Source organism: Nelumbo lutea, chromosome 1, assembly GCF_056320005.1.
Source record: "Nelumbo lutea isolate HS-2025 chromosome 1, American lotus-T2T, whole genome shotgun sequence".
NCBI lineage: Eukaryota > Viridiplantae > Streptophyta > Magnoliopsida > Proteales > Nelumbonaceae > Nelumbo > Nelumbo lutea.
The window spans coordinates 199,897,500-199,903,701 of NC_142684.1; positions in this window are offsets into that span (position 1 = coordinate 199,897,500).

Here is a 6,202-nt window from a genome sequence, read left to right on the forward strand (position 1 = left end):
GATTCGATCTAATAACAGACTGACCGCGTCTCTACAATCCAAAATAAATAGGACAAATTTCTTAAACTATCCTTATTCTTATTTAATTTACTAAATAATACCTTTACTCTTTTACAATTGTCTTATGGTATCCTATTATTTCAAAAATTATCATAATCGTTAAATATTAACGGAAGGATTAAAATGTCAGTTTTACCCTTTCCTTAAATCCCTTTCAAAGTAATTCTCTTATTCTCTCTTCCATTAAACCCCACTGGCACGCAGGATCTCTAAAGGCTTGGATATGATTTGTTTCCTACGTGTTTTGACCGGACCAAGATTTTGAAATTGGGTTGATGAAATGGTGGTTCCTCTACAATTCTCTTATCTCATTATTTTTCCTCTCTCTCTCTCTATCTCTCTCTCTCCTCCCTTGTCACCATCAGCCCGTCATTGTTGCAACAAAAATGGGTGCAACCTTCTGATCAGATCGGTGATGAGGGCCAAGGGACATCAGGGACAGCCGACGATGGCAAGGAGGTCTCCAATCGGAGAGTAAATGTGGTGGCTACCAATCGAAGAGCATAGCAAACCAAGGGAAATCCGACTATGGCGACAACAGAGCAAAGCAAACAAAGAAAGAAAGCCTTTGGAAATCAAGTTTCGGCTTTCTTCAAGCTGTTCATGCTTACCCAAAGAGGGCATAACCCTAGAGGTTGAATCCTCAAACACCATCAACAATGTGAAGGTGAAGATCCAAGACAAAGAGGGCATACCTCTTGATCATCAACGCCTTATCTTCGCAAGCAAGCAACTCGAGGACAACTGCACTTTGGGCGATTACAATATCTACCTACACTCCACTTGGTTCTCCAACTCAATGGATCTAAAATTGTAGAAAAGCTCAAAAGTGTTTTGTTTATTTCATTCGGTTAAATATTTATAGTGAAGACATCTGCCTACTATAACAAACAATTAACAAACTCAATTGATGCCAGCTGTCACCAGTTGTACAATTCTTTCTAACATCTTAATATGCCCCCTCAAGTTAGAGCATGGGAATTGATCATGCCCAACTTGGGTAATAAGAAAGCAAAGTGATGAGCTCCTAATGCTTTAGTGAGCAAGTCTGCTGGTTAAAGATGGGATGCGAGATGGTGTGCAGCAATTCGTCTCGCCTATAAATGTTCTTGAACAAAATGGTAGTCAATTTTCACATGCTTTGTGCGTTCGTGGAAAACTAGGTTATTGGTTATATGGAGTGTGGCACTGTTAACACATTATAACCGCATAGGCTGTGTATGTGATAGTCCAAGATCATGAAATAATTGTCAAATCCATAATAATTCAGTGGTAGTTGCGGCCATTGCACGGTATTCAGTCTCTGTTGATGCCCGAGCTATTGTTGGTTGCTTTTTCGTTTTCCATGATAAGGGAGCTTCACCAAGCATGGTAAGAAATCCAATAGTGGAGTGTCGTCTTAGTGGGCATCCGGCCCAATCTGAATCACAAAAGGCACGGATCCCTAGATCACTGTTGGAAGGAAGAAGTATGTCCTGTCTAGGGGAGGATTTCAAGTATCATAGCACATGAAGGGCTGCATCCATGTGGACTTGTTGTGGTTTAACCATGTATTGGCCGAGAATATGCACCAAATAAGATATGTCGGGTCTTGTAATAGTCAAATAAATGAGGCGGCCCATTAACTGTCTATACTGATTTGGGTTTTCAATGATGGGTCCATCAGCCAAAGAAAGGGCTTGTTGGTGTTGTTGGGCCATTGGAAAATTACTAGGCCTGCATCCAAGCATACTAACTTCACGAAGGATATACAGGGTGTACTTCCTTTGACATAAGAATATGCCAGATTCCAAATGAGAGATCTCAACATAGACTAAGACTGCTAAAAGGCTACCTAACGAGGAAGATGTGAATAAGGTATGATCAGCCAAGGACCGAGTAAGACCATAGTGTTTAAGTGTTGTGGCAAGGTGCTCAAACTAGTTGTGGAATGCTTGTTTGAGTCCATAAATGAACTTTTTCAGGCGACAAACCCGAGTGTCACTAGGCTGAAGTAAACCTTGAGAAGGAATCATGTACACTTCTTCATGCAGCGTACCATGGAGAAAGGCGTTGTCAACATCCATTTGATGAAGATGCCATTTGCGCACTGAGGCTAGAGCAAGTAAACACTGCACTGTAGTCAATTTAGCAACGGGGGAAAAAGTTTCATTGTAATCTATGCCCTTAGTCTGTGTGTAACCTTTGGCGACTAAACGATCCTTGTACCTATCAATCGTCCCATCAGGTTTGTACTTCAATTTGTAAACCCACTTAGACCCTATTGGGGATTTTTCTAGTTGGCAAGTCTGTGAGTTTGCAAGTCTAGTTTCGGTCAAGAGCTTTTAGTTCAGATTTCATGGCATGACACCAATAAGGACTGGAGATGGCCTCAACATAGGATGTGGGTTCTTGTTGTGCAGTAATGGAGGCAGTATAGGATGATTGAAAAGGTTTGGATGAAATGAAGTGTGATATGGGATGATTGGTGCTGGACTTAGTGGGTTTTAAAGTAGGACAAATGTAGTCAAGTAAGTGTGATGGAGGCTTAACAAAATTATGGGGACGTGTGAGAGGTTCTATTGGACATGTAGTGGTAGGTTTAGTCAAATAAGTGGGTTCAATGGGCACATAAGCATGCAACTTGATGCTATCATGAGAGGCAATAGGCTCTGGATTGGTGTCCATGAGAGAAGTTGAGTCGTCCATTTGCTCAATGGGCGCTGGCAAAGGAATCAATTCTGAACCCAAATCATCAAAAGCAGGCAAAGGAATCACGGGCCCATAAATGCTTTCCTTAGATTTTGAATCATGAAGAAAAGGAAATTGAGATTCATAGACCACATCCCTAGAAATGAGGTACTCTCCGAAATCAGGACTGAATAGTTTGTATCCTTTTTGCCCATGTGGACATCCCATAAAAATACATTTAATTGCTCTGGAAGTAAATTTGTCACCAGAATGGCAACGGGCATAGCACAAACATCCCAATACTCAAAGGTGTTCATAGTTTGGAGTTTTGCCAAAGAGTAACTCATAAGGAGTCTTAGGTAAACCAGCTTGAAAACGAAGTGCTCGTGCCATCTCGAGCAGATGCCTATGTTTGCACTCAACCACACCATTTTGTTGTGGCATGCCAACATAGGAAGTTTGGTGTTCAATCCCGTGTAGATGATAATATTGCTGCATGGGCTGAGAGGAGAACTCTTTTCCGTTGTCAGATCGAGTGATCTTAACCTGTGCACTAAATTGAGTGCACACCATATTGCTGAACATGATAAGAAATTGTGATGCTTCTGATTTGAATTCCATCAAAACTACCCATGTTGCCCGTGTAAAATCATCCTCTATTGTTAAAAAAATACCTTGCACTTGAACATGTTCGTGTTCAATATGGACCCCATATGTCACAATGAATTAATGAAAAGGGGCAGTTGTCTCGGTAGTGCTAAAAGGGAAAGGCAGTCTAGTGAGTTTAGCTCGATTACATGAATCACAACAGAAAGAATGATCTAAATGAACATCCAAACTATGTATCAGCTCCAGCTTATTAGAACTACGTGTCCAAGTCTCTAATGCTGGACTTCTGGATCTTTGTTGACAGTAGTATGTAAGGCAATAGAAGAGAAGGAGGGGTTGATGAAGTGATACAGTCCATTTCGCGTTTTTCCCACTCCAATCAGTTTCTTCGAGTGTAGATCTTGCATTACATAGAAGGTAGGGAAAAACATAATGGCATAATTCAAGTCTGTAGTCAGTTTACTAACTGATAGTAAGTTGCATTTAAAGTCTAGCAATTGTAAGACACCATGTAAGGAGAGATCATGCCCCAAGATCACTATGCCTTGTTGCACTGGCAATGAAGCACCATTAGGGAGTTGGACAGTTTTTATTGTAGTGGCATCTGTGGAGAGCCCATCCAATGAATAGCTAGTGGGCATCATATGGTTAGATGCACCATTGTCTATAATCCAAGTATCAATGTGAGGATTAAACAGAGAAGATAGCTTACTAGAAAAGTTAGCTGAAGACAAGACCGATTTCTTATCAAGATTGAGCAATTCAATCAATTGATTGTACTGATCCATATTAAGAGCTAAAACTGGTGCATAGGTTGGTGCATCGTCATCTTGGGAGGTGTTGGAGTTGGCTCATGGTTTTTGATAGTTTTTTTAACAACTAGAATTGCCCTGTTTTGGAGCAGATCGCCCCCTCACTTCCTAATTAGGTGGGTAACCTAGGAGTTCATAACACCGATATTTGGTGTGACCGTTGCGCTTGCAATGGTCACATCGTAGCTTTGGTCGAGAGTTCTTGGAGACTAAGGATGAATTTTGTCCAACAACATGCATTGCGGCGGCATCAAGATTCTAGGTAGGATGAGCAACAAGATTTTGATGACGCTCTTCTTGGCTCACAAGGGAATACACTTTGTTGACCGATGGCAAAGGTTCCATTGCTAGGATCCTAGAGCGGACTGCATTGAAGACTTCATTCAACCCCAACAGAAACTGGTAAACGCATTCACACTCCCTTTCACCAGCAAGCTTTCTTGCCACCCCATAGGTGCATGCTCCACAGGTGCAACTCGGAATTACAGAGTAGAACGCTAGTTCATCCCAGATTCCTTTAAGCTTGGTGTAATAGATAGCCATGGACAAGTTTTCTTGCTGAAGAAGAGCTAATTCTGGTTTAAGTTGAAAGATTCATGGAGCATGTCCCAATGAAAAATCTTTCTACAAGATCTAGCCATATATCACGGACAAAATCCACATATGCTACACTTTCATGTAGATTTCTTGCAAGAGAGTTAAAATCCATGATACTACCGTTGAATTACACTTGATCCACGTTTGTTCTTCATTGGTAGATCTCCTGGGTTTCTGGATTGAGCCATCCACGAAACCAAACTTGTTTTTCGCACAGAGAGCATTTCTCATTGCTCTTTTCCATGTTGCGTAGTTGTCCCCATTAAGTGGACAAGAAACAAGCACAACGCCGGGGTTATCTAATGGATGCAAGTAGTAAGGTGATGCAGGATCAATGATGTTACGTTCACAAAGCTCGTGCTGTCGTTGCTTAATCTAGCCATGGAGAAGAGAAAACAAATCCAATAAGGGAGAACAAAACCAGAACAAATCTCTTTGTTGGGAAAACGAATTCAAGCAAGGAGAACAAAACTAGAAAAATATCTCTTCGCAGAAAGCGAATTCAAGCGGGGAGAACAGAACTAGAAAAAGATCTCTTTGCTTCACCTGGTTTCATGCTCTGATACCATCTAAAGTTGTAGAGAAGCTCAAAAGTGTTTTGTTTATTTCATTCGGTTAAATATTTATAGCGAAGACAACTACCTACTATAACAAACAATTAATAAACTCAATTATTGCTAGCTGTCACCAGCTATTACCAGTTGTACAATTCTTTCTAACATCTTAATAGAGGAGGAGCAAAAAAGCTTGATATATTGTAGTTCTACAAGGTTGAGGACTCGGGTAAGGTTCAAAAGCTGCAACTCCCCTCTCTGTCAATGAGAATAGGGGAGTTGTAGTGGTGGAGCTCTCCTCTTAACGGTGATGGTAGTTGGGTAGAACAGGGGAATACCTCATAGCGGTGCTCTCTCTCTCTCTCTCTCTCTCTCTCTCTCTCTCTCTCTCCTTCTCCCTTGTCATGGTTAGTCCACTTAATCTCTGGACCAAAGATTATTGCTTTCAGAGAACCACTTATCTTTGGAAGCCTCTCTATTATGAAATTCAAAGAAAAAAATAAAGAAATAGGTAATGGGTGAATGAAAAAAAAAGTCTAAGTAGTTGGTGGTAGTAGTGGAATCGTTGAGAGGCTTCTAACCATGTTGGAGGATCGTTGAGAAGTAATGGATGTCAAAGACCCCTTGAAAGAAGTAACTGTTGCTGAAGAGCCACTGATTTGGCTGCCTAAGAATTCTTGCTTATCTAGTGCTGACGGAGACGGACGGAGGAAGATAGAGGGAAGAGAGAGAGAGAGAGGGGGGGTGGCCGATCAAGAGGAAGGGGACAAGGGTAACTTTGGGTTTTAAAAAAATCAAAGGTCACGTGGTGTCATGTGTGTGCACAGGTTTTGACCAAATATTTATGGATGAAAAAGGTAAGGATAGAGCTAGTGAATTGTCAAAAACAGTAGGGGTAAT